Source organism: Mesoplodon densirostris, chromosome 7 (assembly GCF_025265405.1).
Source record: "Mesoplodon densirostris isolate mMesDen1 chromosome 7, mMesDen1 primary haplotype, whole genome shotgun sequence".
Taxonomy (NCBI): Eukaryota; Metazoa; Chordata; class Mammalia; order Artiodactyla; family Ziphiidae; genus Mesoplodon; species Mesoplodon densirostris.
The window spans coordinates 117,018,467-117,043,141 of NC_082667.1; the positions used below are offsets into that span (position 1 = coordinate 117,018,467).

A 24,675-nucleotide genomic window follows, 5' to 3' on the forward strand; every position below is an offset into this window, starting at 1 on the left:
TCTAGGCCCCCTGCCTGGTCTGGGGTCAGCGGATCAATCGATGCCTGACTGTGGCTGAAATGGCTCCCCGACAGGGAGCAAGAAGCAAATTTCATGGGGGAAGAAGGGGTTCTCTTGTCCATTTATGCAGAGGGCCATGTGCTAAGTTGTGGAAGCAAGCAAGCCTGCATCTGTAGGTGGCTGGGTGTCTCCACCTGGCACTCACTTAGTAGGACCGTAATCTTCGTGGAATGAAAGAAGGCACATGTCTGACCACACATGCTTGCGTTGGTCTTCCTCCTAGAAGGCACTTAGGTGAATCTCCCCCCCCCCACCCCACCCCGGAAATCACCCCGGCAGGGCCAGGCTGAAACCGCCCAGCCGGCCTCCCTCTTTATATTACACTACCCGACCCCCAGACCTCTGCGACTTTTTAGAATAAAAATAGCAGTGGCTTAAAACAGGCCTGCCCGGCATTTGCAAAGAGGTGATTTACTGACAAAGCCGCCGCACCTTTTTATCTGTCCCCCTGCCCCACCGTTGCAGTCACCCCTCGGTGAACCAAACGCCCCAGGAAGCCCAGAGCAGAAAGCTCTTGAGACTAGGAATAACTAACCAGTGTCACCTGAGCAACTTTTCTGGGGCCAGGGTAATGAGAATTATTCAAATGCAATCATAAAAATGAGGCCAGCCAGGCAGGAATGGGGTAGGGGTGGGGGAGGAGTGGTGGTGGAGAGAAGGATTTCTTGTCAGTTTTAAGTTTCATAATTTCTGGGGAGTTCTCTTGGGGTCCACAGAAAATTTCACCTCATCTCCAGCCCCTGAGCCCAGGATGTCTTGAAACTCGGCCTCGGGTGTTTGCCGAGGAGGACTTGGCCTGGAGGGCGGGGGCAGGGTTCCCGAGCTCCTTGGGGGTCCGCCGCGTTCCTGTGTCCGAGGCACCCTCGCAGTCCGACGCTGTCTCTCCAGCGCTCTGCTGCCTTCCAGGCCGCTGGAGCAGGCCCGCGCCCGGCGTCTTAGAAAAGCCTCCAGCAGAGGGAGACACTCCAGCGGCTGCTCCGACTTGGAAGCGGCCGGGGCCGGGAGTGGAGGGGGTGGGGGGGGGGGAGAAAGGAGGAGTGAGGAGAGGGGAGGTGTGTGAAGGGGGGGGGGCTCCGGGGGGCGGGTCCCTGTGCCGCTGACGTCCCGAGCAGTGCTGGGAAGTATAGGCTGTGTTGTCACGCCGGTGTCAGTCTGATGAAGATTGGCATCAGGTAAGCTGTCATTCATTTCCATGTCAGAGACGCTTTTGCAGGCGGCGGCGGCGCGGCGGCGGCGGCGGCGGCGGCGGCGGCGGCTGCTGCTGCTGCTGCTGCGGGCGGCTGCCTCAGAGCGCGTGTGTTTTATTCCAGTCCCCAAGCCAGAGTATTATTCATTGCGACAGGGCAAGGAGGAGAGAGGGAGAGAGGGAGGCAGCAGGGAGGAGAGAGAGGGAGGCAGCAGGGAGGAGGGAGGCAGAGAGCAGCGAGGGACGGCGGGAGCGTGCAGAGAAGCTGGGGAAGCGCCGGGAGAGCGCGGAGCGAAGCAGCGCGAGTGGCGGCGAGGCCGGGGACGGAGGCGGCCGGAGCCGCGCGGCCCGCCCGCGCCCGGGCCCGGCCAGCGCGCAGCCCCGCTGCCGCCGCCGCCTCTACCCGCTCGGGCCGGTGGCCGGGCGCGCATTGTCCGTGGGTGCGAGGAGCGGGGCTGCCGACTCGGACCGCCGCGGGCCCAAGACACCGTAGCGGGCGGGCGGGGAGCTGCGAGCTGGGAGCGCCGGGGACCCGAGTAGGGGCATGCGCGCGGGCCGGAGCCCCGGTGCGGGCAGCTCGGGGCTGGGCGCTCCGCGGGCGAGGCTGAGAGCGGCGGGCCGGCTCCAGGTTCGCTTTCTTTCTCCCGGCTTCGGGCGCCCTTTGGGCCGGCGCTTACTCTGCGCCAGCAGCTTGGGGCTGCCTTCGAGCGGCTGGAAGCGGGAGCAGCCCCAGACTCGGCCGGGTGCCTGGAGTCTGGGAGCCGCGGCCGCGTCCCGCCAGGCCTGGGGAGCCAGGGTGGGGGTTCGCAGGCAGATCCGTGGGGAGAGCGGAGCACAAGCTGTGGGCCAGGCAAGCTGGGATCGCAGAGGCCGAGCTCAGGGACCCTACCCGCGGGAGGAGCCATAATTTGTAGGGTTACTGGCTTTCCGCGGATTGTTGGGAGTCTTTGGCGAGGTGTGAGGAGGCGCAGGGGCCCTCGGCGAGGTTCGGGAATAGGGAGCCCTTCTGGCCCTAGAACGGGGGCATGAGTTCGTAAGAAGGGGGAAGGAAAGCGCCCCAAAGCAGAGAGCCGAGGGGGATGGGGCAGGGTCCCGAGTCTGCCGCGCAAAGTTTGCGTTTCTTTCGGGTTAGGCGTGCGGGGCTTTCCCGACTCCAGATCCTGAGGAAGAAACGAGCAAAGCGTGCCGCCTTTTCCGGGGGCTCTCAGCGGGATAGCCCGAGGTTCCGGAGCGGTGGGGAGAGCCGGGCTAGGACTGGGAGTGGGGCGGGGTGTGGGTGGTTGTTGTGCATTAGGGCTGGGCTTCAGGGCCAGGCTAGAGTTTGGGATTTTAGGAACCGAGCTGTTTTCAGAAGCGGGATCGAAGTAGCTTAGGGATCGAATCTATACCCCGGCCAGAGCAGGGGCGGGGGTGGTGTGCGCCTGGAGTTAGGGGCCCGGGGTTACATCTGAGGCTGGAATCGGAGGAACTGGTGGCGTTTTTAGGATTTAACCAGGGGTTCACGGCTTTGGTGGGGTGGGGTGGTTGAAGCTATTGGAATTTGGGGAGGGTCGCGCGCGCGACTCCCCACGCTAAGTGGGTTGAAAAGCGTTTAGGTAGGCGATGAAAGTAGTTGATAGGAGCCATGGCAGGCGAGTCCCGAATTCCTGCTGCTTCTCCCCAAAAGCGGATCTGGAGGAAAGGACTTAAGGCGCGCAGGACCCGGCCATAGGAGAAGGATTCCGGGAAGCGGACAAATCGAAGGGATGTTCTGGGCGAAGCGACGGGGTAGCCTCGCAGGGCTCGGGGTGGATCCGAGGACCCGACCCTGGCGTCTCGGCGGGCTCCGGAAGCCACTTCGGGTCTGCGGGCGCAGCGCGGCCGGGCGGGTGCGGTGGCTCGCAGGGGCCGCGGCCTGCGCGGGGGGCGCTAGCAGCGAGGCGTCAGGCCGGGCCCTGGGAGTCCGAGCTGCGGCAGAGGGCAGGGCGGGCTCTGGAGCCCTGACCGGAGCCGCCAGCTGTTGACCCGCAGGCGCTGTCTGCACTTCTCCCAGGCCCGGCCCGGAAGCCCACAAGCCGGGCCGCCGGTGCGACGTTCTGCCTGGGAAAGGGGCGAACTCGGGGTCCCTTGCCCTGACCACACTAATCCCGGGACTCCTCCAGCGTGTTGAAATATTTTCCAACTAGTGGAAACCGAAAGCTTAGCATTTTAGGCAAATTTAGACTATCTCCTCCTCCCCAAATCTGAGAAAATGATGGTGTCCAAACACAAGCTATATTGCGCAAAGCCTTAGTCCCTAGCCCTCCTGCCCGCCCTGCCATTCTGGTCTTCCCGAGGCTTCAGGAACTTAGGGGCAAGGTAGGGAGGGTCTCCAGTCTTTGGGCTCGTGATCTTCCACTCGAGCTGCACCCCGCTTGGCTCCGGCCTAGCTCGGCGGTGGGAGAGAAGTCCCTACCTGTGAGGGAGGTTATCCCTCGGGCCGCTAGGGAAGCAGAGTGTGTTGGCGGGGAAGGGGTGGTGGTGAACGGGAGGTAGATTTGCAGTTTCTCCTTTGCAGTCGCGAACCCACCCTCCCAGCCCTCCGCAGCCCTCGCACCCTTCTCTGGGGCAGCCAGACGGCGCTTCCGGGACGCAGAAGGCTAGCGACCCATGAGTGGCCGCGGCGGCCCGGGGCGCGGCGACCGCCCAGCTGCGGAGCTCCGAGGCTGTTGTTTTGCAGGCTTGGAATTCGTGCGCTCTCTCTCTCCCGCCGAGAGCCTGAGGGCGGGAGGGAGCCGTGACCCCACGGAGACTCCCCGGTCACCGCCTCCCCTTTGTGAGCGCTAAAGGCATGCAAGCCCAGAGAAAGAGAAGCTGCTCAGAATAAGGGGCAGGGGGGGTTACCAGAGGGAGATGGGCCCGGCCACCGCTCACAGTAAAATGCCTTGTGCAAATTGCACTGAAGTGTACCCAACTTGAGACTGGCTGTTTTATGATCCTTTCTGGGAGTTTACTGCTCTCTGCTTTTAAGTCTATAGATTGCTTTAAGTTAATGAAAGTGCTGCTTTCAAAAAGGGCTTTTATTGTGCAGCACTGGCAATCCAGTACCTCCCCTTTACTCTTCCAAAATGGGCCTGTTTAAAAAGAGGGAGCGTCCTGGAGTTCCCACATGGACAGAGCTTGCGGGTGGAGGCTGTATGACAACGAGGATTAATAAAAATCAATGTCCAAGTCATTCGGAAAGACGAGTTCACTTCTTTTCCAGTCCAGTGCCATCCGTACATTCCTGTATTGCCTTTTGGACTTTCACTGAGTCTGATTTTAAATGTTGCTTGGTGACTCCCCGTGACACCCCCTCTCCACATTGCTTTATGTAGGCCTGACCCTGTTCAATTAAACTCAAACTGGATTTTAGGCTTTCAACTGGCTGCCCATTCAAACTGCAACTAAAATATTTACTCAGGACTGGGGGAGGGGCTTTGCCTTGCATTCTGTGAGATAGATGTGTTAAAATGTCAGGGAGAAAGGCTGGGAACCTTGAGAAGAAACATGGAAGGCTTTTTCCTTTTTCAATTGATTTGGCACAAAAGGTGAGATGACAAGGTTTTTAACTAGGTCCTAACACAGAAACTGCAGTGGGGCTGGGCTGTGGCTTTGACCGCATGTCATAACCATTTAAACTGTGGTTAGTTGTTCAAAGCTCAAAGCTTCTCCAAGCTGGGTTTCATTAACTCTACACCAGTTGCCTGGAAGTTCAGTAGCAATAAATTGTATAAACACATTTGAAGTAAGTTAGTGATGAAATAAGGAGAATTACTGTCTTGTGAGTGGAGAATCCTGAATTCACGGAGTTCTAGCCTAACTGGAAACATACCTCCTCTCCCTTGGCCTTGAGGTTTATGGGTGCACCAGAGTGTGTGTTAAATTTCTTTCTGCTATGTCCATCTCCAACCTGGGGCTGTAACTCATTAGGGACCAAGGCTTGCCTAGAAAGCAAAAAAGGCTGCGTTTTAAAGGGCTCTCTATTAGCCTGGTTTAGAAACCACACCAAACCCCTCAACCTGACTTCCTTACCCTGGGTGAATGCAATGTGCAACAGAAACAGCAGCAGAGCAGGCCAAATTAGATTTTTAAATGTTAGTAGCTTAATAATACTGTGTTGTTAGCAACTGAATTTGTTTTTATTAAAGAAACAACCTATAAAATTTATAGGCCTCCAACATGTTGCAAGATTTCCCTGCTATTTATTTAGCCCCCCCCCTCCGAAATTCTATCTCCAATTTCAAACTTTTGTTCCCGATTTATTTAATTTGGAGCACATTTTCTAAATTAGCTCGCGGAAGGTGAGAAATGCTGTTATAAGTTTTCCTTATTCCTGTGGCACCAGGACAGCGATGCTGTAAGATATATATAAATGTGTGATGCAATTGCCTGAGGTGCTGGCATGTGAAGCAAAGTGTCTGGATCAAACAAAATGCAGATCAGAGTGTGGAGAGGGTGAAAATGATGCCACAGAGGAAGTTACATGGGAAGTGAAACCATCGTGAGCCACCATGAGCCTTGATTCTATCCAACACAACATGCTTTGTATAAAACACTTCACATGAGATCCGTGACTTATTGAAGATTGAATTATGTTGAGAAGCAGAATTTAGAAGGAGGAGCTGCACTGGCTGGGTTCCGTCCAGGCTTCGTGGCCAGGCTTGTTGTGATGGGGATCTGCTAATATAATTAAATCTAATACCTGGTGGGAAAGGGAGGAAGGAGATAATCAAGGTGGGCAGGTCAGCATGCTGAGTAGTGTTTAGGCTGGAGTTTGGGGACCTGGCAGTTTTATACCCTGTTACTCTCTGGCTTCATGACTACGGTGGGTCAGTTAGCTTCCTGATCTCGGTTTCTTCATCTGTAAAGTGGAATGTGTCACATGAATTCCTCATTAGGCTCTGAGGAGTGACTGCTGCCTGAATCCTGCACTCTCAATAATAAAGGAAATGGGAGAGAGGAGGCTTCTGAGCAGCAAAGTCATTTTCTTCACTGTGTTTTCTTGCCCTGCCTGGCCCCAGAGCCTTTCCCCACAACTCTCAGGAGTCCTTAGACTTGGGTGAAGGGGCTAAACTCCTGCCTTTCTTATATCCTAGAATCTGAAGTCCCTGCTGTGATTCCAAAATGCACCTGCACTTTTCCAGGAGAGGCAATTAAGCTGGAGCTGGGGGAACCAGCATGCTTATTCCCAGCGGTGCTACCTGGACTAGCTTTCATGCATCAGATGAACACAGAATCTGACGGGTCAGAAATGCGGCCTCTTCTCTTTATGTCGTTGGGAAGAAGAGGCCACAGCCTGGACTGGTGTGTGACATCTGGTCGGGCTAGGGCTGCGGGGGATGGGCGTTGGTCTGGAGCTAGCCGCAGCTTGAACCTCACTTAGCAGTCTCCATGCTGGCAGATCAAAGCAGATTCTGGGCCAGAAAGCCCGAGAAGTTACACCCGGCAGTTATACAAAAGTGTATACGCACTTGGAGCCTCCTTCCGTTCCGGCGCCTGAGTTTTTAAAGCTGTCCCTGATACTGGAGACAGGCTCCAGTGGAATGCTGGCCTTTAATTCTCCCTCATCGTTGAGGGGGACTTCTTGGGGTAATTTTTTCCCCCGCATATCCTTCTCCAGCAGTCTTGGACAGCATCTTAATTTCCAGTCTGATCAGGGGTGAGAGCTGGGACACACAGGATGAGGGTGGAGGGAGTTGGAAGGCACAGTCCTTCAACTAGAGCTCGGCTTTTCCTCGGTACTGATCCCCCAGGAGTGAGGAAGAACCAAGCCCTCGGGCAGCTCGGGAAGAGCTTGCTGCCAACGTGTTGTCTTGAGGGGGATCTGCTGTTTGACTTGGATGGCTCACTGCAGGCCCTGCCTGCCTGGGTTTCTAATTACAAGAAGGACGGTTCTGCTAAGACCTATCTCACTAAAAACACATCCCTGTGTGTAATAAGAAACCCTAAACCAGGCAGGATATTTTAAAACTGAAGCAATGAAGATTAGATTAAGTCTCCGCCAAACAGCTTCGTTCTTATATTATTTTTGGCTGGAATGTGGAGAAAAGTGGCTAGCCCTAGGGCCCAGAGCAGACTCTGGAGGGTTCAGATGGGGCCGGAGTGGGTGGTGTAACTGTTAGTTTCTCTGCTCAATAGGAATGTGGCCAATTTCAGTACAGCTCAGTCAAGGCAGTGGGGTGCCTGGTCGGGGAGGAGGGTCAGGACCAAAGGGGCCAGAGAGTGGCCCCGAATCAGCAGGTCACAGGGCACTGAGAACCTTTTAAAGCCCTCACATCGTCCAGCCTTTTGTGTTCAGCTTATGCTTCTACCTCCCCCCCGCCAGTCCCCCGCCAGCCCCATCCCATGCCTAGTTAACCCAGCCATCCGCCACGTGGCCTTTGGAGGATCCTTAGTTTATTGGATTATTTTTCTGGGTGGAGAGAGGAACAAACAGTTGTCCAGGGTTCCTGGAAATAGAGTAACCAGTAACCTGGCATCAGAATCCCTTGCTCTGTCCTGCTAGGGAGATGCAGCATGGTATCCATTCATTCCTTTGTTCCTTCATTCAGCAACTATGTAGAGAGTGTCTCCTCTGTGCCTGGCACAGTCCTAGGCGTTGAGGATACAGCAGCAAAAGCAAACGGAACAAACACATGTAACCACCAAGTCCCTGTCCTCAAGGAGCCCACGCGCTGCGACAAGTGCGGAGTGTGGGCTTAGCATCAGGTAAAACCCGCACTGAAAGTCTCCTTCTACTAGTTAACTAATCGTGTGGATTTAGACAAGTTGCTTAACATCGTTGATCCAGTTTCCCCATCTGTAAAGTGGGAAATAAAAGCACGTAGCTCATAGGATTGTGGAGAGTGTGTCTGGAAAGTGCGAGCACAGTGTCTGGCGCCCAGGCAGGCTCAGCGGGTTTCCTCTCCAGTTGGTGCATTAGCCAGCCTCCCCTTTCCCCTGGCTTTCTCCTCCCCCAGGACATGGCCTAGGCCTTCCACAGGTCACTGGCACATCAGCAAGTGTTGAACAAACAGCCATGTGCTGCGCACTGCACACAGACTTCAGACAGGGACACAGACCCTGTCCTCAGGGACTGTGCAGTTTGGGCGAGGACAAACTTACACACAAACGCATGAGAGATGCTGTGCACACGCACTGAGGTGAAAAGAAAAGAAGGCAGAAATCAATCGTTAACCAAAGGAGGCAAAAGTGGGATGGGAGGCTGCCGAGTGACGGGGACAGAGTGGAGGTGAGCTCTCAACGGGGCTGGAGGAGGAGGGGCGGACACGAGACTGTCCAGGTCAAGGTGCTCTGGTGCTGTCGTGGCGATGGCTGGGGGGCAGCGTGAAGAGTTCCGCCTCCTCTGACCATGGTCAGGGGCCCAGAAGGGGTCACCACTGCCTCAGGAGAAGCTCCCAGGCCTCCCTGTTGGAGGTGCGCTGCTTTCACACAGTGACCTTTCAATATTGGCGTAGAACTTAGGCTTATGATTTAGTGCAGGAGGCCGACCAACTCATTTCATTCCTGACTGTGATACTCCTGTCTTGCCTACTGTCCCTGCTCTTCCTAAGCCGAGAGAACAGAGGCTGTAGGCCCCACACCCGGCCCTCTCGGGGGCTGCGAAGCTGACCGATCGATGCCTGAGCGGTTGGGATGTGGAGAACAGGGGTTCGGACTGGGAATCAAGGACAGTGGATTCTGCTCCAGACTTGGCCATTGACTTGCCATGGGACCTACAGCACGTGACTGACCTCTGGATGTCAGTGTCTTCAGCCGTCCAAGGAGGAGCTGGAACTTGCTCTCAGAGGCCCCCTTCAGCCCAAAGTTCCGTGATTTTGTGTTTCCTCAAATTGGATTGGTTCACGAACAGACAATCTTTGGAACCACCATCCAACCACAAAACCAGCAAGTATCATGATGGCATACAGCCGGCAAGGCATGGACTGTGAGGACTTGGCCCTCGGGTGCCCTTGTGTTGTAGGGTCTCTCAAGACAGTGGGGAGGTGGCCTTGACTTGACCGATGGCCTTCCCAGGGCAAATGGGCAAGTCTAGCAGTAAGGGCGGCTCCACGAGGGCAGCATTTTGTCTGGAGACTCAGTGGCTTTTTCATAAAAAGCACTGTTTGCTTCTTTTGTTGAGACGGTGTGGTGTTGGGAGAAGGAACGCTGGCTTTGGAGTCGCATTCTGGGTTCTGAGCCTGGTTCTCCTACGACTAAGCTGTGCGTCCTTGGGCACGTCACTGAACCTCTCTGAGCCTCAATTGTCTTACCTAGTTAGGATAGTAATAATATGGGGCACCCAGGACCGTTGTGAACACTCTAGAAGAAAGTATCTGTAAGTGCTCATGGTGAATATTAGTTTTCTTTCCTAATAAAGAACATTCTCATGCGCCCTCCCTTTTGAGCCTCTCAACTTTGTGAAGTAGGTGAAGTGTGAAGCAGTTGTTGTATCACTTTACGAGTGGGAGGAACCTGGGCTCAGGGAGTGGCTGAAGCGGCACGTCCAGGTTGGCAAACTCTGCAGAGACCTACCGGCTGTTACGGAAACCCAAACCTAGAAGATCTATTTTTTTTCACTTCCACAGAGCTTTTGGTTACGGGAGGGCTGGGCTGGTCAGCGCAGAGAGGAGGAGGTGGATTTCGGGCAGGGAGGTGGGGTAGTGGCAGCGGGGCGGTGGCAGAGCTGCAGGGCCATCTCGCTGACTCCTTCTGCTACCCAGGCTGGAAGCCGGCCCACAGCCGGGGTGAAGAGAGCGTCCTGGGGCCATACCCGTGGTCCTCCGGCTCTCCATCGTGACGGACACCAGGGAACACTGAGCCCGTTTTTGGCAGGGCCTGCTGACTCCGAGTAGGCCGAGTCCAGGGTGGTGCAGGGGGTCCGTGACGGAGCAGGGGGAGCGAGACCCACCCCAGAGGTCCTTCTCACAGTCCTCACTCTGTGGTCCCTTGTCACTGAGCACTGCTCTATTCTCAGGCCTGTGCTAAGCCGGGAGTCCAGGGCTGTCCCCGCCCTTTCTCAGGTGAGGCCCTGCTCTGTGTGGGTTGTGAGTTCAATCCCAGGTCAGAGGCAGAGAGAAGCAGCCTAGAGACTCCGGCTGTGCTCCCAGGGCCTCGTGGTGACAGGTGCTTGTTCTCACTCCTGAGCCCTCCCTGGCGGTCCTTCCATCCGTCAACGAGCGGGGCCTGAGCCCACTATTCAATGAACTCCCAGCTGTGTGCTGTATGGGACTCGCGGCCTCTCCCGTGTGACCTCTGACACATCTCTTAACTTCTCTTTATCTTAGCATCCTCATTTTATAGAAGGAAGAGGTCAGATGAGATTATCTTCAAGGCCCCTTCCGGATCTACTATTCTGTGACTCTATGGGCTTTACGTGCTAAAGTGTGTGCTCCAGACCACCAGGCACCTGGATCAGGAAAAGGTGGCCAGGCACCAGGGGACATCTGGCCCATAGTGGTAGCACCTGCCTAACTCTGAGTGAGCGAGGGGGTGGGGAGGGTAGATGTAATGGCAGCTGGGTGTCCCTTGTTTGGGTGCAGGGGCTGGGGGAGCTCCTGCTGAGGGGGGCCCTTTCTGAGTCCTGCTGAGGGGGGGCCTTTCTGAGTCCTGCAGTCTCCAGGAGGACCAGGGGGACAGAAGTCAAGCAGGAGAGCCCAGTGTTTTGGGAGCTCAAGTCTGCTGTTCTCCCGTGGCCCCGGTAGAAGTGGTGGCCTTGTTTTGCTGCCACGATGGGAGCTCGTCTCGTGGCCCCTCTCCTACTAGGCCTCTCCCAGCTCTGGGAGGAGAGAGCTAGACACACAGTGGGGCGGCAGACCCCTGGGGACCCTCACGTGTGAGTATGATCTGGAGGAAAGCCAAAGAGCTCGACAGGATTCCCCAACCTTCTCTGGAGGCCATTCCCGGGGAAAGTGACTGTTCCTTGCACTGGCACAGCTCTCCTTGGGGAGGCATCCCGTTCATGAGAGCCTTACCTCCTGCTGACTCCCAGATTGCCGGGAAACCCCTTTCCAAGCTGGACATCTGGTCTCCTGGAACACTTTTCAAAGTCATTTCCATTGGCTTTTTTTTTGTTGTTGTTGTTTTTTTTTTTTTTTTTGCTGTACGCGGGCCTCTCACTGCTGTGGCCTCTCCCGTTGTGGAGCACAGGCTCCGGACACACAGGCTCCGCGGCCATGGCTCGCGGGCCCAGCCGCTCCGCGGCATGTGGGATCTTCCGGGATCGGGGCACGAACCCGTGTCCCCTGCATCGGCAGGCGGACTCTCAACCACTGCGCCACCAGGGAAGCCCTCCATTGGCTTTGGAAGGGAGAGATGGAGAGAGAACTGCATTCGGGGGCTGTACTCTGGGCAGTGTCGTTAGCTGCTGGCAGGGCTTTCTTTCTGCAGAGTCCTGGTGCTGGCGGTGCTGCCAGCACCACAGTGGGACTGGACCCTTCCAGGGAGGGAGGAGATGGGCTGCCAGCTAGCACGTAGATCAAGGGAAGAAAAGGATTGTTCTTGAGCCCTGTGATTTCTGAGGAGCTGCACAAGGCCACAGAGGAATGGACACTCCTTCACCGGGTGCCGGCAGCTGTCACTCTTTATTTTATCCGGTCATCACCACGGACCCGAGAAAGCAAGCGAGGTTCAGAGCGGGTAAGAGAATTTACCCAAGGTCACGCAGCTGGTTCGGTGTCCACCTGGATCCGTGGTCTTTCTAGCCCAGTTCGCTGCCTGCTCTAGGGAGATGCGTGTTTGGGGGAAAGTTGCAGGATTGCTTGCTGCCTTCTTGCTCCATCTCCCTCCCACCCCAGACCCCGTGCTGCAGGTCATAGCAAGCTCAGTGTAAGATACAGGGCTGTGGCCTGGGCAGGTCATGGGTGATGAGATTGCGGTGTGACAAGGAGCACGACTGAGGCAGGCCGGTGCCAAACAAGCCAGAGCCTTGGGTTCGAGCCGTGACTCAGCCGTATGCTCACCGCGGGACCTTAGAAGCTGACCCCACTGTCCTCCTCGGTAAATGGTGGTGACAGTGCCTACTGCCAGGGCTGTGGACCAAGTGAGTCAGTGGACAAGGATGTGTTACGCACGTTATATAAACATAAATGAAAGTGCCTACACTGTGCCTCACATGTAACGTGTTGGGGAGAAAATCGGTTGGCACAGACTCTATGTCTTATTAGTTTGGAGTCGAGCACACACACAAACACACACCACCTCTCGTGCTCACTCACAGAGTGACGACAACCTCGTTTAAGTGATGGAAAGCTGGCAGGATGGCCCATCACGCCTGCCCCACGGCTGGAGTGTGAATGGTGCCCTCAGGTGGTTTTCCAGATTCTGGCATAGAGACAGACCTGAATTGTGTGCCTACTGTGTGCCAGTGGCTGTCCCATCTAGTCCAGTGCAGGGGCCTTCTGGGGCCTGGTGTCAGGGGTTGGCCTCTGCCGGGTCCCGTCAGCCCGCACCAGGCCATGGGTTCCTCCCCGTGGGTAACATTCATTCTATAGATTTTTACTGAGCACCTTGTACATGTCAGACCTGGCGGAGGTGCTGGGGATGGACCGTGAACTAGGCAGACGGGCTCCCTGCTGGTGGAGTTCCCAGTCTGCTGGGGGGAGATGGGCATTCAAGTTCTGTGGGTAATTAGTGAAACCATGATAAGGGGAGAAGTCCAGGGAGCCCCGAGAGTATAGCCAGGGGGTGTACATCCTCTGGGGGTCTGGAGGGCATCCTGGGGACACGAGGTTCAGGCTGAGGTGTGCGGGAAGCTGGCGAGGATTCTAGTCACCATTGGCTGGTTTCACCTGACCTTGTGCTCAGAGGAGACCCTTCCCAGAGAGAGAGCTGGCCAACCCCTCCTTGCCTAGGGGCTCCTTTTCCATCCCAGGCAAGGGCAGGACAAGGCGAGAGAAAGCCAGTGGGCACCGGAAACAGCCAGCCAGGGATTCTGCTCTCACCTGAGTTTCCTGTCCAGGCTGCTTCAAAGAGCACAGCTGACGCTGTCCCCACAAAGCCCCTTCCTCCCAGTGCATAGGACTGCACTCCTCCAGGGCAAAGCTTTCAGGAGGAGCCTTTAGAAAATGCAGGCATCCCTTGCCTATTCTTCCAAAGCTAGAGCCCTGATCATATCCAGGGGTGCCCGGTGATGTTGACGTTCAAGACGTCTTACCTGAGTCTGATTTCTGGAAAGCCCTCATGGGAAGCATCTGTGAGCTGGGGCGGAAGGCTCACCCTTCTTTCTTGGTACCGTCGGGAGGACTACGTTTATTGGAAGACCTGGCCCCTTCCCCTAGAGGGGATGGAGTAAACCTCTTGACTTATTTCCTTGATGCGGTGGCTGAGGCCATGCCATCCTTTTGGAAACACTGGGGACAATTTATGAATAGTTTGTTGTCTGGTACTTTGGAGGGGACAATGAGGAGAGGCAGGAGGGGGTGGCTAGAGGGAGATTGATGGGCTTAAGTCACTAGGGCTGTAAATTCAAAGCTACACAGATGTGAAAAAAAAAGGTGCTTGCAAGGGAATAGCTGGTGGTACAGAATGGACCTTTGCTCGAGGCTTCGGCATCCCCTGGGCTGGCAAAGTGTATCTGCCTCGGGGTTAGACAGGTAGGGGTTAAGCCCTGCTTCTGCCACAGGCTGGATGTGTGATCTTGGGCAATTTCCTAATCTCTTTGAGCCTGAGTTTCTTCCCTTTTGTGAAATGGGGAGGACAAAGGCTCTTTGCAGGGGTTCAATGAGCCTGGTCTAGTCTCTGGTACTAGGTGTTCAGGATGTGTGGGTTCCTTTCCCGCCATTTCCTTCTCTCTACAGTGCTGGACACAGACCAAAGTTCCCCTTCAGGAGGCAGGGGGGAGTGGGTGCAGGGAGGTGTGGGCCTCTCTGGGGAGCACAGCTGGAGGCATGGATGTCAGAGCTGGTGAGGCTTTCCTGAAGGTGGGGCGAGGAGAGTTGTGGGGGGGGCGCAGTGCTCTGGGGCTCCTGGGATAACCAGGGCAGCATAGGTGGCCTCGGGAGGGCTGCAAAGCAGGGACTCTTTGAAACGGAATTGAGAGGATGGGAGGGAGGAATGAACACTTATCTGAAGTATCTGCTATGTGCTTGACCTTGAGCTAGGTACTTAGCACCCATTATGTGAGTTTATAAATTTAGAAGCATAGAATCTTAAAGTCTCAGAAATCTCAGAACTGGAAAGGAGATAAGACATCTATTCCAACCTCTGTATTTTATATATGGAGAAATTGAGGCTCAGAGAGGGCAGTAACTTGCCTAAGGTCACACAGGAAATCAGTGGCAAAGCTGGGTTAGAAACTGCCCAGGCCAGTGCCGTTGGGGCAGAGCAGAAAGAGCATAGGCTTTGGAATTAGAAAGACTTGGTCTGACTGTAGACATGCTACAATATGACCTCGAGAAACTTACTTCCTGAGCTCAGTTCTCTCAGCTGTAAGATGGGATAGTAATTCTCAACTCAAGTGTTGGCCATGACAATGAAATGAGATAACCCAGATAAGTGCCCAGTGTGGCACAGGGGCTCTGTGGGCTCAGGTCCTTTCCCCTCCCAGCCTTCCCCCTTCCCACTTAGTTCAGGGCTCTGACCACGCCCACAGGGCCTCCAAAGAGCCCTGAGCTGGTCTGGCCTTGTGCCTCCAGGGTGCCAATAACCCGGAGGCCTGGGGCACTCATTCATTCTCTCATTCAGTTATTCTTCCAGTATTTATTGGGTACCTTGAGTGTGTGCCAGGCATTGTCTTGGTGTCTGGGCTAGAAAGGAGCAAAAACAGTCATAGCCTCTATCCTGATAGAGTTTACAGGGGGATGGAGAAGAGAGGCATTAATTTTTTTAAAAAGTCATACAAATAAATTTGAGGAAACGTGTAACAAGAGCTTTGAAGGGAAGAACGTGAAACTATGAGAGCATTTAAGTAGGAGATTTTATTTAGAGAGAGCAGGGAAGGGTCTCTGTGGAAGAGAAGTTTGAGCTGAGACCTGAAGGGAGAGGAGGACATAAGTGAATAAAGAAGGAAGCAAAGAGTATTCCAGGGCGTGTGTGTGTGCGGGGCACAGTCGGTGTGAAGGCTCTGGGGAGAGAGGAGGGGGTTGTTGGATGGCACGGGGGATGAGGCAGACTGCCAGGTCAGGAGGGACACCTTGGAAGAGCTTGGGAAGGAGCACAGGAGTCTGATCTGGACCAGGCAGCACCTCCAGGAGAGGCGGGACGACCCAGGCTGAGATTCTGAAGTGGAGACCAGGCTAAAGCTTGGCTATAGGCCTGGAAAGAGGAACAGAAACGAAAGTAATAATAATAAAAATCATAAATAGATTGCAGGTCCGTGGTGGAGAGGCGAAAAATGAACAAATTCATCATATAACTGAACAGTGTCAAATTCCTTTATGTCAAAGCCTTAATGATATGGATGCACCATTGAGTAAAAGCCAAAGTCCTCACTGTGGCTGAATCTTTACCTCCCAGTCCAGCTTCTCTCACTGTCTTCCTCCCTCGCTGCTCCAGCTGCCCTTACCCCGCCCCCCGACCACCTTGTGGTACCTGGAGGGGTCAGGCATGCTCCTCCCTCAGGGCTTTTGCACTGGCTGTTCCCTCTGCTTGGAGCTCTCTTTCCCAGGTATCTGCCTGACTCACTCCCTTGGTTTTTCCAGGTACCTGCTCTGATGTCATCCTCTCTCTGAGGCCTTCCCTGAAGGTCTTATCTAAAATGAAGTTCCTTTTCTCCCATCCCTGGCTCTCCCTACCCCCTTTATTTTTCTCCTGTAATTATCAGATTTTGTCTCTTCTTTTTCACTGCTGTAATCCAGAAGAGTGCTTTTGCATATAGTGAAAGCCCAGTCAGTGTTTGTGGAATGAATGAATGAGGGGAACTGATTGCATGAGAAATGATTTGTTAGGTTAGGTTCATTCAAAGATGCTTTTTCCTTTCTCTGAAATGTCCGGATTGGGAGGAACTAAGTCTCTGAACAGCTTTCTGATTTAACAGCTGACCAAACAGAGGCCCAGAGAGGTTAAGGGGCTTGTGAAAGATCACACAGAACAGAGCCAGGATGAGAACTGAGGTCTCTGGGATTCCCTCTAGGACTCTTTCTACAAAATTTTGGCTTTTCTGCACGACACAGCTCCTGGGGGATGAGAGGTTTGCTCTGTGGGCCTCCACTTCTGGGGGGTGGGTGGGGGATGGCCAGAGGGCCTTGACTTCCATGAATTCCGTTCCTGGGGACACATGGCCTCAGGGGCCATAAGTTCATTCCAAAATCTCTGTTGCTTCTGCTCATCTCGCTGTGAGACATTTTGGGGTCGTTCTTGGGGGGTGTTGGTAAAGGTGGCCATTGGCCACTGACAGGCAGACATACTTTCCTCCCTAGAACTAGGAAATAAAATGAATGGGCTGTCAGTCTTCTGCAAAGGCCAGTGCACAGGAAATTGTTATATAGCTCTTACTTGGTGCAAGTCTCCCTAACCTGGGGAATAATGCAAAGAAGCCTGTTTCTGGCCCTGTACTCTAGAGACTTCCAGTCTAGCTAACTAGACTAGACTACTAACTAGCTAGGGAGACAATACTTTAGTAGCATCAATATTAACATTTGAAGAATAATAATGGCAAACATTCATTGAGTGTTTGCTACATACCACTCTTCTAAACACTTTACACCTTATAGTTCATTGACTTCTCATAACTGCTCTTTGAGGTGGATGCCCTGCCGCCTTCACTTTTGGGTGACCTGAGACACACAGAGGTTAAGCCACCTGTTCAAAGTCACACAGCTAGTATGTGGGAGAGCCAGGATTTGAACCCAGGCAGTCTCCCACCAGTGCCCATCCTCTTTATTTATAAAGTTAAATAATAGCACAAGACAGGAATGTGTGACACATCACGAGGAGGTTGTATGAAGCCAAGGGAGGAGGTCTCTCTGTGGCTGCAGGAATCAGGGATGCCTTCCTGGAGGAGGTGCTGCCTGAATCAGAAGAGGAGCATATGGACAGTCAGGGAGACGCTTTCCCCTCTTGGTTTTCGGTCCTCACATGGATGAGGACAGTGGTTAGGAGGGCCTGGTGAGGGCCCTACAGTGGGAATGGGTCTCCTCCTCCCTCGATGCATATACTTGGGGATAGCAGACACGAGTGAGGTCCTTTACCAGCTGCCCAGAGAGGGCTGGGAAGAGGGCCTGATGTGACCTGACCTCCCTCCCCATAGAAACAGTTCCCCATGGGCTTGTGTCATGAGGATTCTGCCTAGATTCTTAGATCTAGGCAGATCTGAGGGCAAGATGCTCAGGATTCAGGATTCTTAAATGTTGGGTGAACTTCTGAGAAGATCCTCTAAATGGTCTATAAGATTGTGGCTGTTCTGTCTGTAAAATGGGCTAGAAATCCCCCAACTATGGGGTTGTAGTGAGCATTTGATGGGGGAGGTGTGTCCAAAGAATCTGGCCCAGAGGCTTCAGGTACTGAGCACCTGTGCTCTTCTGTCCAGCCCCCTCAAGCCCCAGCTCCACCCGGACTGGCCACTCTTGGCCTTAGGCTGGAGCTGGGACACAGCCAGTTTTCTTTGCGCTGGTGACCTGGCCCTTTGGGGCTGTGCTTGGGGGCAGGCTTAAAGCTATCCTCCTACTCAGAGTGGGAGCCATCAATATTTTCCTTCAGCTATGTGTGCATTCTGAAAAGACATTTGCTTTCTTTTGGAGCCACGGAGCACAGGAAAACCTCAGTCATAGGGGTCCAACCATATCAGTTTGCTGGGGACTGTACTGCGTTTAGGCTTTAGTGCTGAAAGTCCCAATTCCAGGGGGACCCCTCGGTCCCGGGCTCTGGGGCAGCTTGTCACCCTAAGAGTCAGTCAAGACAGAGAGGATGTCATGGCCTCATGCACCCACTAAAGGCTGTCCCCTTGCTCTCTCCACCTGGCTTCTGAATCTCCCAGCAATAGCAGAAGTCACTGGAAGGCCTAGTTGAAAGAGAAAAGCCTTTGGCTTCAGACAGACCAGAGTTCAAATCCCATATCTGCTGTGTACTGTCAGCCTGACTTTGGCTAAGCATCTTAACCTGAGTCTCAGTGTCCTCTTTTGTAAAACTGGGGACTATAATAACTCCATGATGGTGTTGTGTTGGGAATCCAATGGCCTAATGTGTGTAGAACTCCTGGCACATGCTAGGTTTACGTATAATGGACTAAGCCATCCGAGCCATTGCTTTTATTCCCAGTGTTGGTTATGGGATGGCGAGAAGCAGCCACTTCCTTTCTCTCAGAGAGGCTGGCCTAGACACTCCCAGCTCCGTGCACAGAGGGCTTCCTGGCCCAATGGGCTGGGAGTACCTTAAGTTCCAAGGGACATGGTACATGCTGGCTGCAGCATGTGACAAGTATGTTTTCCGAGAGTGAGTCCTCTGCTTTGTGTATCACCGGAGACACATCTTGAACTCCTGGCCCGCTAACCCCGGCCACTGCAGCCTCCTCCTGGCCCACCTCTCCCTAATGCAGGGTGAGCCATGCTCATGGGACATGGACTCTCTCTCTCTTTTTTTTTTTAATGAATTTTTTTTACACTGACTCTTTAATGGTCAAACGAAACAAAGAAGATAAACACTATTTCCAAGACATTCTAAGATTCACAAAAAGAGGTGATTTTCTTCAGATCAACTACTTGCCTGATTTCCACTCTAGCATTGACCTTGATGAGCCCAGAGCGTCAGCAGATCCACTCATTCGAGGAATGGAGTGTTCTTGAAGGGCCAGTATGGGCAGGGGACGGCTTCATGCAGAGCAGAGAATGCCAATGGGCTATTACTCTGAGCCGAACATGCTCTATTTCCTGGGAGGTTTTCCTCTGTTGCCTGTGGCCCCTCCATTTGCCTCTGATCTATTTTCAATTTATTTAGCACCCACCGTGTGCCAGCCACCAGGGAGGGAAACAAAGCTGATCAGATTTGGCCTCTATGTGAAGGAGATTACAGTTTGAGTGGAGACAGAAGCATGAAAACATGGAAAGTTAAATAATTTTGGAGGAGTTACATAGCAATACTTGAGGGTGGATCATCACAAGAGACGTCCCAGGACAGAGAGGATTCATCACCAAATGAGAGACACAGGGAAGAGTGTCTCAGAGGAAGGAGAGATAAGAGGGCTGATGGGTCGGGAGAGACTTGATGGAAGAGGTGGGTGAAGTACCAAACCCTTGACACTTACTACCTTACAGCAGGCTTGGGATGTGGGTATGACTGCCTCTATTTTGACATATGGCAAAGGCCAAGCCGCCCAGTTGATCAATTTGGATCAGAACCCAGGCCCATCTGCATGTAAACTTTTTCCATTAGCAATCCTGTCTGCCACGAGCCAGGCCTTGAAGGTTGGGGAGGATTGAATAGACAGAGAAAGGGGAGCCGTAAACAAGGGAGTGCGTGGAGGAATATAATGAGCGAAGAAAGACCCTACTGTGTGGTAGGGCGTTGAGCCAGCCAGCCTGGGGGCGGAGAAGCCAGCCTTCTCCAGGGGAGTGGAGCCTGGGGTCTGGGCTCCTCGTGGGGTAGCGACCTGAGCCTCCGGAGCTTTGCACATGCTGACCGCTGTTCCCTGCTCTCTCCTTGGAACCTCTCCTCCCCACACTCAGGGGCACCCGGTCGCTTTCCCTGGCCTTGAGTCGGAGGCTGGCTAGGCTGGCGTCCTCTGGGAAGACCCAGTAAATCCCTAGTGCTAACAGTGATAGGAACAACACCATCTCACACCCGCGTGATGCGTTTCTATCCATACAGTCCTTTCATTTGAAACCTGAAACAAACCATGAAGAAAGACATCCTGGCGGCTGAGCACACACCAGGGCTCCAAGCAGGTTACTCACTGTTTACCACTGTGTGTGCAGCACCTGGCACATAAGAGGTGCTCAACAAACATTTGTCAAGTTTCACTCCACGTGTGGGCACTGGATTCCAGCACCTGTGCAGAAAGCAAGCAGCACCCCTCGTCCTTCTCTCCTTGAGTCCGTTCAGTGTTCTCTGTGCCCAGTGGCCCCATGTCTCAGCCCGAGTAGAGGCTGTTACAAAGCCCACATGCATTTATAACTGTTGAGTTCAAGGTTGAAAGCAATCTGGGTTTTCCTCTTTGTTTAGGTTCCCTGGGTTCAATTTAGTGTCACATGAGAAAGCAAATAATTACACCCTATCTTTTCTACTGTCCTTTTTTGAGTGAAGTCTATATAACATAAAATTTGCTATTTTAACCATTTTAACTGTATAATTCAGTGACGTTAATTACATTCACAATGTTGTGCAAACATCTCCATATCTATTTCCAAAACTTTTCATCACCCCAAACAGACACTCTGTATGCAGTAAGCAGTAACTCCCCATGCCTCTGTCTATTCTGCCCTTGGTAAATGCTAATCTATTTTCTATCTCTATGAATTTACCTATTCTAGATGTTTTATACAAGTGGATTATAGTATATTTGTCCTCTTGTGACTGACTCTTTTGACGTTCATCTGTGTTGTAGCATATAGAAGAATTTCATACCTTTTCATGACTGAATAATATTCCACTGTATGTATGTACCATATTTTGTTATTCATTCATCTTTTGAGGGACACGGGTTGTTTCTGGTTTTTGGCTATTGTGAATAATACTGCAAGTATCTGAGTCCCTATTTTCAGTTCTTTTGGGCATGTACCAGGAGTGGAATTTCTGGGCCATATAGTAATTCTACATTTAGCTTTTTGAGGAAACACCAAACTATTTCCCACAACAGCTGCACCACTTAAGTTCCCACCAGCAAAACTCAAAGGTCCCAATTTCTTTAAATCTTCACTAACACTTGTTATTTTCTGGTGGTATTTTTGTTTTTGTTATTTACAGTCATTCTATCAGGAATGAAGTGGTATCTCATTGTGGTTTTGATTTGCATTTCCCTAATGACTAATGGTGAGGCATCTTTTCTTGTGCTTATTGGCAATTTATATATCTCCTTTGGAGAAATTTCTATTCAGGTGCTTTGCTCAGTTTAAAAATGAGTTGTCCTTTTGTTGTTGAGTTGTAGGAGTTCTTTATGTATTCTGAATATCAAACTCTTACCAGATATATGATTTGCAAATATTTTCTATTGTTCTGTAGGTTGTCTTTTCACTTTCTTGGTAATGTCCTTTGATGGACAAGTTTTTATTTTATTTTATTATTAGTTTTTGCCTTGCAATGGTTTATTGGGGCACCTGAGGAAATACTGGCTTGAAGTTTTTATTTTAATGAAGTCCAATTTATATACTTTTATTTTGTTGCTTATACTTTGGTTGACATATCTAAGAATCATTGCCAAATCTATGGTCATGTAGACTTATCTCCATGGTTTTTTTAAAAAGAGTTTTATAGTTTTAGCTCTAATTTTAGATTTTTCATCCAGCCAGTTAATGGTATGAGGTGGGGTCTAACTTCATTCTTTTGCATGTGGAAATCTAGTTGTCCCAGCACCATTTGTTGAAGAGGCTCTTTTTCCCCCAGTTGAATGGACTTGGCACCCTAGTCAGAATCAATTAATCATTGATGTATAGGGTTATTTCTGGACTTTTGATTTGATTCCATTGGTGTATATGTTAATCCTTATCCCAGTAACATACTGTTTTGATTACTGTAGCTTTGTGGTAAATTTTGAAGTTGGGAATGTGAGCTTTCCAACTTCGTTCTTTTTTTTTTTTTTTTTCAGGATTGGTTTGGATATTCAGGACTTCTTGCAATTCCATATAAATTTGAGAATCAGCATTTCTCTTTCTGTAGAAAAGCCTGTTGGAGCTCTGATAGAGATTGTGTTGAATCTGTAGATTGCTTTGAGTGATATTGACATCTCAGCAATTGTAAGTCTTCCTGTCCGTGAACATGGAATGTCTGTCCATTTATTTAGGTTTTCTTTAGTTTCTTCCAGCAATGTTTTTTAGGTTTCAGTGTAAAAGTCTTTCATTATCTTCGTTACATATGTTCCTGGGTATTTTATTCTTTTAGATGCTATTATAAATAGAACTGCTTTCTTAATTTCCTTTTCAGATTGTTCATTGCTGGTGTATAGAAACACAACTGATTTTTGCATGTGATCTTGTATCCTACAACTTTGCTGAATTTATTAGTTCTAGTAGCTTCCTTGTGGATTCTTTGTGATTTTCTATATGTAGGGTCATGTCATCTACACATAGATTATTTCTTCCTTTCCAATTTGGATGCCTTTTAGTTCTTTTTCTTAACTAATTTCTCTGGCTAGAACTTCTAATAAATTTTGAATAGCAGTGGTAAAAGTAGGCATCTTGTCTTATTCCTGATCTCAGGGGGAAGGTCTTTCATCATTGAGTATGATGTTAGGTGTCCACTGCCCTTTTGCTGATGGGCCTCTCCTAGGGCCCTGGGTCAGGTGGGGATGGGGGAAACTATCTGCTTTATTACTGAATAAATGGATTTCTCCTGAAGGAGAATGTGTTAGTCTTTTGGGGCTTCTATAAGAAATTACTGTAGACTTGATAGCTTATAAACAATATAAATTTATTTCTCACAGTTATGGAGGCTGGGAGAACCAAGATCAAGGCACTGCAGATTTGGTGTCTGTGGAGGGCCCACTTCCTGGTTCATAGATGTCTGTCTTCTTGCTGTACCCTCACATGGAAGAAGGGGCAAGAGAGCTCTCTGGGGTGTCTTCTCTAAGGGCACTATTTCCATTCATGAGGGCTTCACCGTCATAGCCTAATCACTTCCCAAAGGCCCCACCTCCTAATGCCATCATATTAAGGATTGGGATTTCATCATATGAATTTCGGGAGCACACAAACGTTCAGTGTATAGCAGAGAATCGTATCCGGAGCTTGTTCAGAGCAAATACCCAATAATTAGAAAATATCAGTTTCATGGCAACACTAATCACACTATTAAAATGTCAGTTGAACTAAAACCCCCAAATTGTCAAGTTCCTACAATGTTGCAGGCACTTTCATTATGTCATTGGATCCTACTATAGCCCATGGAAACAGGCTTTTTATTATTACCTCTCCCATTTCAGAGGTGAGGAAATGAAGGCTAAGGGAGTGAGGTAATTCATGCAGCTGGTAGGTATTCAAAGGAAGTTGGGTATATATGGTGACTTTCTTGATTTGTAAATTGACTTGTTTTCTGTCCAGTAATTCTCAAGGAAAGAGAGTGAGGACTGCCCTTCTTTGTGGGTGTATCAGAACCTCCCCGGGGGTGGAGGGGTGGAAGTCTTTCTCAAAGACACTGCCACCCCTCAGCCCGTTCTGACTGATCACTCGTTCAGAGGTCATCTGCTCCCAGTAGGGAGTCATTGCTGCAGCGATTCACCATGACTACAGAGCTTGCTGCCAACTGCAGGGGTGTGCAGTGGAAAAAAGTTGAGGGCCACTGCAAGCCACAACATCATCTTTCTGTCATGATGTTGGTGTTGCCAGAGCAGCTAGAGAGACTTGTGGAATTGGTTCCATCAGGAGATTCCAAGAGGGAACCCCTTCTGAGGATTAGGAGCAAAGTTCGTGTAGCTCAAGGAGAGGTGCTGGGTCAGGCACCTTCGTCCTACCCCAAACCCTGTATTGTTAACTCACTCGTAATCAACACTCTTAGGGAGATTAGCTTGATCACCTAACTGCAGCCACCCGTTCCTGGATAATTCATAGCCGATGTTTCTGCCTCAGATTTCTGGGTCACTGGATGTCTGTAAGATCCTCTTCTGGACAGTGTTATAAGACCCAACTGGTGGACTTGTGTGTCTGCCACGGAAGAAGTGTGGCCATGATCCTGGAATAGAGGATCCCTATGTGGGGGGCAGTGCGACAGCCTGTAGAAAAGTCCTAGGTTTTCTGAGTCTTCACACAAAAGTCCACATTAGCCGAGGGCAGGGGAAGGCTGCATATTTGCCCTCTTGATTTTTTAGGTTGAATTTTCTTTTTCTTTTTTTTGGCCTCATTTTCTGCATTTTAGTTGGGAAGAGGGACATGGTGAATCTACTTCCCTGCTTCTTCTATCCTGCTTGGAGCAGGATTTGCTGAGAGTCCCCTGCCACTGCTGGCCATTTCGATGCCCCATTTATGTTTTCAGAGCACATTAGAATCATCAGTTCATGATGAGACTTCCCTGGGCTGCAGATGACTACGGGGACAAACCCACCAAGAGGCACATCTATTGAAATTCTAAAGGCATAAAAACAAACAAAACCAAGGGGAGAAGGGTAGCCCTGCCTCCTGTTCCTCCAACAATCGTTCCTCTTTAGATTAAATTCAAAAGGTCTTTATTGTCTCGATTCGATTTAGCAAATACCTGTGTGATAATTCAGATAAGATGCAGTTCTTGTCTTTAAAGAATTCAAAATCTGCTTGGCAACAAACTCCTGTCATCCCTTATTTCTCTGTTGCTCTATGCCACCATCCTCCCACCTATCCCTGTCAACTCCCAAGCTTTTCCTGTCTTGTAGGCTTGAAACCTTGGAGTCCATCCACACC

General features: G+C 51.4%; 1 protein-coding gene across 2 annotated transcripts in view; it reads left to right on the top strand.

Annotated features, from left to right (window-relative positions):
• Window positions 1–1,164: 1,164 nt before the first annotated feature.
• The window catches only part of PKNOX2 (PBX/knotted 1 homeobox 2), a 255,788-nt gene continuing 232,277 nt past the window's right edge, over window positions 1,165–24,675 (top strand). For both annotated transcript variants that reach the window (XM_060103560.1, XM_060103561.1), the window contains exon 1: window positions 1,165–1,232. The gene's annotated coding sequence lies outside the window, so the exon portion shown is untranslated. The remainder of the gene's footprint in view (window positions 1,233–24,675) is intronic.